This window comes from Mus caroli, unplaced genomic scaffold (genome assembly GCF_978045245.1).
Source record: "Mus caroli unplaced genomic scaffold, Mus_caroli_1 scaffold_13, whole genome shotgun sequence".
In the NCBI taxonomy this organism is placed as follows: Eukaryota; Metazoa; Chordata; class Mammalia; order Rodentia; family Muridae; genus Mus; species Mus caroli.
Genome location: NW_028227268.1, coordinates 18,025,931 through 18,039,637, shown reverse-complemented (window position 1 = coordinate 18,039,637; position 13,707 = coordinate 18,025,931).

Here is a 13,707-nt window from a genome sequence, read left to right as displayed (position 1 = left end):
CAGATGCCAATTAGCTCTGTTTAGCCACAGCACAGTGTACACATACTTCTAAACACACTGTACAGAGAAAATATATGCCATTTTTGTTTGTCAGTTAATTAGAATGTCAACTTAAAAAGGCGCTCTGATTGTTGGTTAATTAGAATATCAATTTTAAAAAGTGTTCTGTATTTCTCAATTAAAATATTACTTTTTCTTAAGTGTCCTGTTTGGGTCACTGCCCTAGCTGTGTGACATTGCACACATTACTGACCCTCTCTGAGTCTTAGTTTCTTCCTCAGTAAAATGGGCCTGTAGCAGCCCCTGCCAGCGGGGCTACAGTGGGGTGGAAGGAGGCAATAGATGTCTATGACTAGCTCAGCGCAGTGCCTGGCACATCAGAAGAACCCAGTTCATGTTAGCTATGCTTCCTTTTCTAATAAGACATTGCTTTGTCCCAGTAACTCTGTAGAGTAGCTGATCATCCATCTCCCTAACCACAGAGGACAAAACAGAGGTTCAGAGAGATTAAGTAACTTGCCCAGTATCACACAGCAATTAAGAGTTGAATCCTATTTGGTATGATGATAATGACAGGAAACCTCCTGTGTCGAGTAAAGAGACGGATGTCTTTGTGATCCCTGCTTAGACAAATAGCCAGTCCTCTGTCAGGGCCAGAGAAGCTAGGCTGATGGGTCCCACATAAAGTTCAGAGCCCCAGGGCTGGCTAGATGGCTCAGTGACTGTGCTGGCTACTAAGACAGTGAGTAAAGTGCTTTTACTCACTCAAAGCCTAGCTCTCTGAGTTCAAATCCCCAGGACCCACATGGTAGAAATAGAAAACAGATTTTTTTTTTTTATGTTCTCTGACCTCCACATGTGCATATGTATGTACACACTCACACACACTACAAATACATAATAGTGAAACAAATGATACCAGATTTTGTTAATCATAATCATAATGTATAGAGCTGTTTCTCCCCAAGTTGCTTTTGGTCACAATGTCTATATCACAGCAACAGACTTATTAAGACATAAGCCAATGAGGCTTTCCTGCCCACAGTTGCCTTTGGTCAGGGTATTTGCCACAGCAACAGAAATGAATCTAGAACAACCTTGGCACAGGAAGGCATTGTACAAGGATGTACAAGGATGCTGATGCTGACAGTACCAAGGGACCCTTAAAGGTCACAGGCATGCCTGGCTGTCTTCTCACAGCCCAGCTGCTTACCCATGGAGCTTGCCCCACATGCACTTACTGAAGGCCTTCGTTATAACAGTAGTCCCTTGGTGGACACCTAGCAAATATTCTTTTAAAGAAAAGAAGACAGCGATTTATCACACACACACACACACACACACACACACACACACACACACACACACACACTTTTGCTCAGTCCTTTCCCTTTTTTATTTATTCTGAAGATCATTTCATAGCAGCCCATGGAGACCTAACTGCCATGCTTTCTACAAAGTTGTGTCTACTCTGCTGTGTTAGTTCCTAGGCCACTTTGATTGTTATCTGGGTTGGGAGGGGACACTAGTTTCCTTTCTCATTATGTTGATAAGATGCCTGACAAATGCCACTTAAGGGAGGCTTTATCCTGGCTCACAGTTTTGAGGGTGCAGTCCATCATGGCAGGGGAGTCGAGATGCCAGGAGCACCAAGCAGCTGATCACAGTTAGGGTGGGCCTTCTCCCCTCAGCCCAACCTAGACTCTCCTTCACAGGTATGTCCAGAAGTCTGTGTTCTTGGTGAGCTTGTCTAGATCTTATCAAGTTGAAAATCACAATTATCCGTCACAGAACGTGTGTGAGTTACTTTTTTTTTTGCTCTTTTGAGGGCTGAATTGACTTGAAATTTCTCTTAGATTTTTTTTTTTTAGCTTGTCTGTGTAGGCATACACATGTGGAGACCAGAGAACAGCTTGTGGGAGATGGTTTCTTTCCCCATCCCCCACCATGTGTTTCCTAGTGAACTCAGATCATCAGACTTGGTGGCAAGTGCCTGTGCCCAGTGAGACCCTCAGGAGCCTGGCTTTTTTTTTTTTCAGGGATTGTGCCAACTGATACATTCACCAGCAAGCCAGGAAACATGACTTTTCTGAGTCGATAAGTGGGGAACAAAGACATGTTTCTTCATGAGCTAATATGTGTTTCTTTTATGAGTAAAGTTGAAAAAAAAAGCCACTTGGTTTCACCTGGGTGTGGTGGCGAAGGTGCATACCTTTAATCTCAGCACTCTGGAGGCAGAGGAAGGTAGCTTTGAGATCAAGGCCAGCCTGGTCCACAGAGTGAGTTCCAGGACAGCCAGGACTATACGGTGAAACTCTGTCTTGGGGAGAAAGAAAGAAAGAAAGAAAGAAAGAAAGAAAGAAAGAAAGAAAGAAAGAAAGAAAGAGAGAGAGAGAGAGAGAGAGAGAGAGAGAGAGAGAGAGAGAGAGAGGGAGGGAGGGAGGGAGGGAGGGAGGGAGGGAGGGAGGGAGGGAGGGAGGGGGAGGGAAGGAGGGAGGGAGGGAGGAAGGGAGGGAGAGAGAAAGGGAGGGAGGGAGAAAGGGAGGGAGGGAGAAAGGAAGGAAGGAAGAAAGAAAAGAAAAGAAAGAAAGAAAGAAAGAAAGAAAGAAAGAAAGAAAGAAAGAAAGAAACCAAACCCCACAGTTCCTCCTCCTTGCCAGCCTGCTATGCTGCCCCTCTTAATTTGTGTCTGGATACTTGTTTCTTTTTCTTGTAAACTCCCAGAGACCTTTTACATGTGGCAAAATCAAACCCCTTGCTCAAGCTAGGAGTTGACAGTTTGCGGCTTCCTAATGGCATTTTTCCGCACCGAAGAAATCTTAATTTCCATGTTGTTGTTATGCTTTGACTATAAAATTTCCCCTGTGGGCTCATCATCTGCGGGGCACTTGATTTGTGGCTTTTGCAACAACTTTTTCTCAAGAGATGTCAACAAAGGTCTGCTCACCCCAGATAGGGAAACCAAGGACAGAACAAGCTAACAAGTTCACCAAAGCCCCGTGTAACACAGCAATGCACTTACTGGGGTTACTTACAGGACCATGGATGGTTCAAAGACAGCTTTACCACCAGACGCTCACTGCAGTGTGGGTGGCTCAGAAAGCTACATCTTCGGAACTCCACACATCCATCACTCAAACCACTACATCCCACTCCCTGACCCCCGGTAGACTCTTGCGTGTGAAAACTGGATCCACAGTTAGTGGCACTGTTGGGGAGATGTGGGAGGAAGTGTCCTTGATGGAGGAAGTGTGTCACTGAGGGTGGGTTTTGAAGAGCTTCAAGACATGCCATTTCTAGCGTGTTCTCTCTGTCTTCTGCTATAATTTAAATTGCAGAGCCTGCCATGTGCTGCTCCTCTTCCATTATGAACAATTATCTGTCCAGAACTGTAAGGCAAAGAAACTATTTTATAAGTCGCCTTGGTCACGGTCTTTTATCACAACAATAAAAAAAAAAAATAACAAAGACAAAAGTTAGTACCAGGGAGAGGGTTATGTGTTAAGTTTTAATCACAGTGCCTAAGAGATCCTTAAAACAAGAATGCCTCTAACCTGTAAGCCCCTTGCCCGAGGGCAGATACTTTCTGTGATGCTGGAAGCTATCATTTATGGAAGACAACTGTCTTACCTGGGGTTTAATTGCTGTGAAGAGACACCATGACCACCACAACTCTTAGAAAGGACAACATTTACTTGGGACTGACTTAAGTTTCAGAGGTTTGGTCCATTATCATCACAGCAAGAAGCCTGGTGGCATGAGGCAGATGTGATGCTAGAGAAGGGGCTATGAGTTCTACATCTGGATCCGCAGGCAGCAGAAGGGCATTGTGTTCCACTCTGGGCATAGCTTGAGTATATGAGACCTCAAGGACCGCCCTCACAGTGACACACTGCTTCCAACGAGGCCACACCTCTTAATAGGGCCAAGTACATGAGTCTGTGGGGGTGTGGGGAGGCATTCCTATTCAAACCACACAGTAACAAACTACATGTCTTCTCTACCCTAAACAAGTTAGTCTGACCCAACTACACTGGATGTACTTGACCACTTGTAGGCAGGAGGAAGTTTGTCAGGACATAAGATTGCCCCTGATTAGACCTGATGGAAAATACCATAGGTAGCTTTATAAGTTTCCTATATAAGGAACAAGTGGAAGCAGCTGATGCCCAAAGCACTGAGACTGAAGCCCAGTTCCCCAAAGTAGCTGTTAGATTGGATGCCACACCCCAAAGGAGACAGAATCTAAATCTTGAGAGACCAGACCCAGGTCAAAGCAGCCTGGCAGGAAGCCAGAGCTACCTAGTAACAACTCTGGAGTCTGAGGGTGGTTCCTTCAATACCCCACTCTCAACCAAGGCTGCTCTCTTGGGTGCCTTTATCTTGGGTGCCTTTATAAGTTTCTGCAACCCAAGGAGCTGAAGGGGTCTGCAACCCTATAGGTGGAACAACAATATGAACTAACCATTACCCCCAGAGCTCATGTCTCTAGCTGCATATGTAACAGAAGATGGCCTAGTTGGCCATCACTGGGAAGAGAGGCCCCTTGGTATTGCAAACTATATATGCCCCAGTACAGGGGAATGCCAGGGCCAAGAAGCAGGAGTGGGTGGGTGGGGGAGCAGGGCGGGAGGAGGGTATAGGGAACTTTCAGGATAGCATTTAAAATTTGAAATGTATATAAAGAAAATATCTAATAAGAAATAAATTTCTGCAAAATGTGACTTGTCATCTTTTTGGGGGGACCCTGGAATGGACTTGGCCAGAGTGATTTAGTTAAAGTATTTAATTAAATCTTGCTTCCAGTTTGGCTCAAACTGTGGTAGTGGTCTTGTTCCCAACAATGGGGTTATCAGACTGTTGCTATGAAGAACCTGACATGGTTTTTCAGAGAAATGTGGAAGAGACTTTGTGTCTTAGAATGAGAAAAGTAGCTGAATGACGTAAGCAGGGCTCACGAGGCAGTTCTAGCAGAAGCCTGAGTGGCAGAGTTCTGAGAGCAATGCGGATTATGGAGGCCCAGCTCAAGAGCTTGCAGAGAGGAGCCATATTAGTAACTGAGCCAGAGACCGTTATTGTGATATTGGCAAGGAATATGGCTACCTTTTATCCATGCCTTAAGAACTTCCTGGAGGCCAAATTGAACTTGTAACAGACTAATTATTTTGGTGGAAGATATTTCAAGAGAGACTAATATTAACTATGTTGGATGGTTATTAGCTACCATCCTTACACAGGTTTGCAGTGAAGGTGAGCAAAAGGGGCAGAAAGAAATACAAAATGCACAGTGTGGGGAGAGCAAAGGACACTGACAAGTTTAATGTTATACAGCTAAGGCTTATGTCAGAAAAGAGGTTGTAACTGGTTATATTAGTGCCATTAAGGTGGGGTCTGATCTGCATTGGAATAGGAGGGATGCCCTCCATGCAAGACCCCACTCAGGCAAGCCTCCAACCATGAAAGAAGAAGAGCTAAGGAATACTCTACTCCTGGAAAGGAACAACAAACAAAAGCTGCAGCAAATGTGTTTCCAGGTAGCCAAGGTCCAGCCCATCCTGGGAGATGAAGCTGCCTTAGTGCTGGCCTTAGGGTTAAGAAGAACACAAAAGTAAAGGGGGCCATGGAATTGTCCCCTGTGGTTACAGAGCGCTACTGAGGCCAGGCATATAGCAGGGGAAGCCCCACATGGAACGCCTGAGAAGCCGTTGCGTGAAGCTGTGAAAGTGAAGCCTGGGTATGTACGTTGGAGACCCCAACATATGTGGGACCCCAGCATATGGCTGGGAGACATCTGCCAAGAAGAGCTGCACAGGAGGTGGGACCAGCCCAAGAGAAAGAGATGTTTCTTGGAGGCAGCAAAGCTGGAAGGGTGGAGCCACCGAAGGCCTTTGACATCAGACAGAGCTGCAGGATTCAGGGTTGCCTTGTTGGGTGTTGGTCTTGTGTTGGTACAGCGTTTCCTTGCTATTACCCAATTACTAGCTTTTGGAATGGTAATGTATGTTCTATGCCAGCGTATGTTGGAAGTGTATACTTTTCTTTTTTTTTATTTTATAGGGGGTTACAGCACAAATATTGCCTTGAGTCTCAGCAGGAATTTGGACAGTGGAGTTTGTTGGGATTATGAAAGACTACAGGGATTTTTGAAGTTGGATTAAATGCATTTTGTCTTATGATGTAGCCATGAGACTATGGAGGCCAGGAGGGAAAGGTGTGGGTTTGAATGAGGTGTCCCCCATATTCTTGGGTCTCTGAATACTTGGTTCTCAGTTGGTGATAGTGGGTAGGTTTAGGAAGTATGGCTTTGCTAGAAGAAATCTGTCACCAAAGGGTTTGAGCTTTCAAAGGCCATATGATGCTCTCAGTGCTCTCTCTCTCTCTCTCTCTCTCTCTCTCTCTCTCTCTCTCTCTCTCTCTCTCTCTCTCTCTCTCTCTCTCTCCATGTCTCTGTCTTTCCTTCTATCTCCATGCCTCTCTGTGTCTTTCTCTTCTCTCTCTGTCTCTCTTTATCTCTCTGTCTTTCTGTCTCTGTCTCTCTGTGTCTCTGTCTCTCCTCTCTAAGTCTTTCTGTGTGTCTCTGTCTGTCTGTCCCTCTGTGTGTGTGTCTGTCTCTCCCTCTCTCTGTTTTTCTCTCTGTCTATCTCTCTGTCTCTGTCTCTCTCTGCTTCCTCTTTGCAGTTTGCTTCTGCCACCTGCTACCTCTGCTCTGCAATCACGAATTTATCCTCCTAAAACTATAACTCAAATAACCCCTTTCTTCTCTAAGTAGCCTTGGTCATGATGTTTTGTCATAGTGATAGAAAAGTAAGACACAGCGTGTAAGTCAGGCTGCTTTGATTCTACATTTGTTGGAAGTGAGCTACAGAGCAACTTTGCATTCTGGGAGCAGTTATTCAATGAGTTTAATAAATAATCCACTTAAGCCAGCCATTAGAAACTACACATCTCCAACTGTTTCTACTTTCGTTCTCTTCTTTCCCTCTCTTCCATTGATGAGTCTTTTTAGTTGTGTTGCCTTAATCACTATAGCTTTGTTCTATTTTAGTATTGGTAGGTGTGAGCCCATTCTTCATTTTTTTTTTAAGAATGCTCCTCTTTATTCTTGCTTGGCTATATTTATATGCATGGGCTTTATAAGGAGGCTGACTCATTCCAGAAAGGAAGAACTGGTTTCAGAGATGGTGTGGTTGAGCAGGGGCTGCCACTGCCTGTTCTGGTCCTGATGCAGAGTCTTATCAGAAAGAACGAGACCTTGATGGACAGCTCCAGCTAGCCCGGGGCATTCTTCCTTCTCTCTTAATAGCCACGGAGAGATCTCTGGAGGATAGAAAGATGAAGGAGTCAGGAAAGGAGGACAGGAAGCCAGAGAAAAAAGAAAGGTGAGAGAGAATCTTGAAAGCAAGGAAGAGAAGAGGCGGTCATGGGGCTAAGGGCATCACTCTCTGGAGGAAACTGCCAAGAGAAGCAGCAAAAAACAAGGAGGGAGGGATCCTTGTGACAGCGGGAAGAGTGGGTGAGTGAGAAGTGGAGCTGCTGAGAGCACTGCATGGGATTGGGGTAGCCTGGAGCTGTGCTCTTAGGGCTCTTTAAGAAGCTGGGCAAATACAATAAAAGGAATCAAAATTAGGAGCTCTTAGCAACCTATCAAGGCCTATGTGAAGGAGGTGACATCTCAAGTCCTTGCTACAACAATACAGGGGTCTGCCTTCAGGGAACCTCGAGGCTGAGTGGGCTTTCTGATTGGCTCACAGGATCAAGCAGTACACATCCTCCGGAAGGAACACAGAGCTGTGTTCACAGAGCTACACGCAGGGATGTCTCTCCTCTGGGGCTGCAGCAAGCATTGCATTGAGGAGGCGTCGGCTCAGCTTCATTAGATGTTCGGATTCTCCACACAGTAGACGGTGGTGTAAGGCTTTGCTCTGGAAGGCCAGTGCAGCATCAGAGATGTGCCAGTATGGGACTCAGTAAACACTGGAGAAGGACGGAAGGCTGGAGGAGCCAGACGTGGCGGCTCAAGCACAAGGGTCCAACAGGGTATGTGGATGAGAGGGGCCCCAAGAGCTCTCACCGTAAGCCTCAGTGGCCCAGGCAGAGCCTTACAAAGGAATTCTCACTGGGAGAAGAAGTCTCTGTGCCAGCGCCGCCCCGTAGTGCAGGTGGAGAAGGCGCTTTTACCAAGTCACACTGTCAACCTTCCCAGCAGGAGCCCCTATTACTCTCTACTCTCAAAATGGCCCTTCCTGTGTTCTGAGATTTCACACGGCTTGGAAAACAATATTCTGCTTGCCCACCCCATGGATGAATATGCTTCTTCGCTCGGCAGCTCAGCTCGAATGAGGCCCAAGCTCTCTCCCTGCCTCCTAACTTTCTACATGAACTACTAAGGCTCAGAGAGTGCATTGAGGATTCCAAAGCTACCCGATGGTGACCCCAGTTACCAATGTGTCCAGCAACACAACAACATGTCAACAAATCGAGTTTAATGGCCTAACTAACTTACATTAGTGATTCATGAATCAGGCAGCATTCCATCTATGGAACAGGAAGATGTCCAGCCGAGGCTGGTCACTTGGCAGGAGCAGGGAAACAACATGGAAGAAAAACAAAACAAAAGAAAACAAAACAACCCATAGGTTTGTTTACCAGGTGTGATGGTTCAGCATAGTTTTCCCAGAGGCTCCAGAGGCTGAGGTCAGGGGTATTGCAAACCTGAAGCCAGCTAGGACTACATAGCCAGACTATCCGGACAATAGACAAATAGACAAACAAGCAAATAAATAAAGGTAGGAGCTAGCTCAGTGGTAAAGTGCTTAAGCCAGCCTGGACTACATAGCCAGACCATCTTGATAATAAATAAATAAATAAATAAATAAATAAATAAATAAATAAAGGTGGGGAGCTAGTTCCACGGTAACGTGCGTGCCCTGTATGTACAGGTCCTGGGCTCAGTCTCCACAGCTGCTAAAATCAACAACTGAAAGCAGGTTTCTTTCCTTCTAAAAGTTACTGCCATGTGGCTGGCCTGGAGCCCTGGCTTGCCTGCCCTCATTTCTCACAGGTCAGATGTAAGAAGTAAGTAGCTGAACCTCCATTCGGAGGCAAGAAAGCTTAACACAGGTCACTCCATCTTGGGTTGTCTATGGAAGTCTCATGCCGGAGTTCAGACTAAGTCAATGGCCCTTCATAAATCTTACTGACAATAGAATGTGGCTCTCTTCTCCCGGAAGCTGAGCTTTTCCTATGTCTGGGCTCCCTGTTGTGTTGTAAATCTAACATCATGCCCCAATCCTGCCCTTCTCCCTATGGGTCCTGCCTGATGGATGCCTGGGTAGGCGGGTAGGATCATTTTCCATCCTAATATTCAGTACACCTTGATTTTAAGGGCTGTTTATTTCAGTAATAGTGGATGGTGTGTGTGTGTGTGTGTGTGTGTGTGTGTGTGTTCATATACAACACGTGATTTGGGGAAGGAAGCCACTGATACAAATCTATAGGGTGTAAGTGGGCTTTAGTAGAAAATGTTCTTGCTGAAGATTAAGCTCTTTCTCTGGAAATCTCTCTCTAAGCCTTAATTTCTCAGTCTCTTAATAGAAGAGGTTGAATTAAGCACTCCCCCAGGGCCTTTCTAGCTTTGCCCTGCTCTGATTTTTCCTTTACTTTTTTCTTCATTTGTGTTATTTATTTAGTCTTTCAAAGTTGTATGTGTGTATGTATATGGATATGTGTGTATGTGTATATATGTGTATGTGTATATGTATGTGTGTGTATGTATGTGTGTATGTGTGCATGTATGTGTATATGTGTGTGTGTGTGTGTGTGTGTGTACATATAACATATTTTGATCACACACACCCATCATCCTCTCCCTTCTCTCACTTTTCCTCTTCTCTAATATTCCCCCTCTGTCTTAGTTAGGGCTTTTATTACAGTGATGAAACACCATGAATAAAAACAAGTTGGGGAGGAAAGAGTGTATTTGGTTTACATTTCCACATGGTAGACCATCACTGAAGGAAGTCAGGACAGGAACTCAAACAGGGCAAGAACCTAGAGGCAGGAGCTGATGCAGAGGCCATGGAAGAGTGCTGCTTACTGGCTTGCTCTCCATGGTTGTCTAGCCTGCTTTCTTATAGAACCCAGGTACCACTCACGGTAGGCTGGGCCCTCTGCCATTGATCACTAATTAAGAAATGCCTTACAGCTGTATCTTATGAGGGCATTTTCTCAATTGATGTTCCCTCCTTTCAGATGACGCTAGCTTATATCAAGTTGACATAAAACTGGCCAGCACACCCTCCAGACTTTGATGTCTTGTGTGTTCTCACTGCTCACAACTAATGAGTGTGTTATTTACACAAACAAGGGCAACCTGCCAGTGCATACCACTGAGGAATAGAACTCTTCTGTCTCCTCACAATATTCACCGCCCGAAGCTTCCCCGGGAGGGGTGGAACCTTGTGAGCCACTTCCCGAGGCATGATGACATGTTGATGGGCCCTGTCTTGTGCAGACACCCACTGCTGTTGTGAGCCCATGTGAAGACAGGGCTTCACAGCCTCCTTTCCAGCCTCTGCTCTCCTCTTCCGGATGCTCGCTGAGCCTTGGCAATACAGACGTACCATTTAGGGCTGGGGTTTTCAGGCCTCCCAGGAATATCAACCAAAGATGGCATAAGTTACAATAAAACTGGCACAAACCTATCAAGGCTGGACAAGGCAACCCAGTAGAAGGAAAGAGATCCCAAGGGCAGGCAAGAGAGTCAGAGACACCCCTCACTCCCATTGTGAGGAGTCCCACAAGAACTATAACATACATGCAGAGGACCCAGCTCAGATTCAGACAGGCTTCGTGATTGTTGACTCAGTCTCTGTGAGCCCCTATAAGTAAGGCTGGACTTCGGTCATTTACTCTCATCACTTTGACCAGCTGTAAGTCTCTGCATTAACCATCACCTAGTGCAAACAGGAGCATCTTACAGCAGCTCTAGTTTATGGGTCACTCCTGTGCCTTCTGCTGGGCAGATGGATGAGAGAGGACAGGGTGTCTGTCCACTAGGTGCTTGCACACATCTCATTTGTACACAGAAAGCAGCTGCTGAGCAGAGTTCCAGTCTCACAGTGAGAGAGGCCGGAGATGGAAAGGCCTGACCAAAAGAGAGCACTCTATGTGGCCAGGCCAACTCCCCTCTGTCATGGTCATGGGAAGAACACTGGATGGTTTGCTATTTCAACTCCCCAGAGAGGAGCTAGGCTTTGGGACTGTTGGGGGCATGAGTTTATCACCTGAAGGGGGCAAAATCTGTGAGGTGAGTCAGGAAGGGGTCCAGTTCCCATTTGTGCTGAAAGAATGTAATGAGAGAAGTGTCAGAGCTGAGGAGAAAGTTCATCCAGTAGTGTGCTTGCCTCACAAGCACGAGGGCTTGAATTTGATCACCAGAACCCATGTTAAAAAGTGGAGTGCAGTCATCTGCCTCTGATCCCAGCACTGTGGACGCACAGACAGGAGGATGCCTAGGGTCTGCTGGCCAGGCAGCCTAACATGATCAGCAAGTCCCAGGTCAATGAGAAACCTTTAAACATGCACACATGCCGGTACATGCACGAGCACACATATGTGTGTGCGCACACTCACACACACATACACACAACAGAGGCAGAGACAGAGACAGAGACAGACAGATAGACAGATAGACAAGAATCAGAGAAAAATCAAGCCTAAAGCTTTGGAGATAGTTCTTTGCATGAAGGTTCTGGCCAGCTCAGAGTTTTGCAGACCTTTACATCACAGATGCACTCGCTTTCAGTTATTTCTAGAAGACTGACCCTCTGGCCTTTCTCCTTAGCATATTAACCAAGTTAAAGCCGGGCTGTGGGAGCTGGGATCCCCAGAGTGTCTTTGAAGACAATTGTGGGGTTCTTTGTCCTCTGATGAAACAGTCCAAGTGGAGGTGGCTTGGTCATACAGATATATAAGGACCCAAGTACCTTCTTCTGTATAGCTCAGTTGACCTACATCCTAGGTTGCCATGGCGACATGGTCTCAGATCTACAGTTTCTCTTAGTCTGTTCAAAATCTATAACAAAATACTTTAGACCAAAAATTTTTTTAAAATAGAAATTTATCATTTTATGGTTCTAGCTAGACCCAGTGCCTGGGACATCCTGTTCTGTTCCTTAGTTGTCATTTTCTTTCCTTTTTTAAAAAAATTAGATATTTTCTTTATATACATTTCAAATGCTATCCTGAAAGTTCCCTCTACCCTCCCTCTGCCCTGCTCCCCTACCCACCCACTCCCACTTCTTGGCCCTGGCATTCTGCTGTATTGGGGCAAGTTGTCTCCTCCTGGTGGCAGGGATAAGTCAGCTCCCTTGAGCTTGTTACAGGGCACGATTCCCTAGCCAGGCACACCTTAAACCACAGCCCTCAGGAGACAGAGGCAGGCAGATCTCTAGCAAGTTTAAAGCCAGCTTGGTCCACATAGCAAATTCCAGGCTAGCCAGAGCTACATAGTGGAACCCTGTCAAAAAAAAAAAAAAAAAGTGTGGATGGAGATAGAGAGCCCAGCCTGACTTTCCAAGATCTTACCTCTTTGCATTACCCTGATTTATGATGGTCTGATAACATTTTTAATAGACTTTGAATTTTATCTTTTCCCCAGTAGTGATACATAGTGCAATATTCTCATCATGCAACAGATAACAACAGCAAGTCGCATTGTGGCTCCCAGCAGCTACATGATCACAAGGGGAAACAACAAAATTGTGCAGTGGCCTGAATTGCCAGCCATCTTTAAATGCAAGTACTTAACAAAGAATGCAAGACAGTTCCTACTGTAGTATAAAATATGTTCTGTGAGCATGCCATGCATCTCTCCTGGGCAGTAGAGCTGGTCCTGGCTGTGGGGGTTGCAGATGTGAGAGTGGGAGAGCTGGCCCTGCCCCTTACCAGCTGCAGTACTCAAGAGAGTGGGTCCTGCACATCACTCAGGCAGCACAACAGAGCTGGCCCTGCTGGCATGGGTGCAAGTGAGCCAGTCCCCAGGGTGTGAGAACAGGAGAGCTGGCTCTGCCCCTTGCCAGCTGCTGCATTGGGTGAGCTAGCCAGGGCAGTGCTGGAGAGCATGCCCTGAAGGGCTAGTGGGCTGAGTGGCTCAGGTACCACCCAAGCCCCAATCCAAGGCTTTGTGTTGGTCCACCCCAACATCTACCCCATCTGTGAACTTTTGGAGCACACAACGGGGCCCGTCCTAAAGATCTAAAGCTGCAGGATCTCGATCGCACTGGGCAACAACAGGATGTCTTCGAGGAGTTCTGGTGAGGATCCAGTATTGATAGTGTAGCAGGAGCCGCAGGCCTCAAACCAGACCAATGACTCATTGCAACAAACTTTTGCAAGAGGTATGGACAAAAGGGTGTACTGAGGGACACACTGTCACACACTACAGCTTCCACAATGAGATTTTTTTCTTTTGGGGGGATGGGAGGTTTCAAGGGTAGAGGGTGGGTATGAAGGGACGGGGAGATGAGTGGGATGGGGTGCATGATATGAAAGTCACAAAGAATCAATGAACATAAAATAAAATAAAATAAAATAAAATAAAATAAAATAATGTTCTTTGCTGTATTGATTTGCCCAATTGCAGGCTCATGAAGGTGTTCTGAGAATTTTGAAGTAGGTTAGACTAAGCTATACCATTGGGAAGAT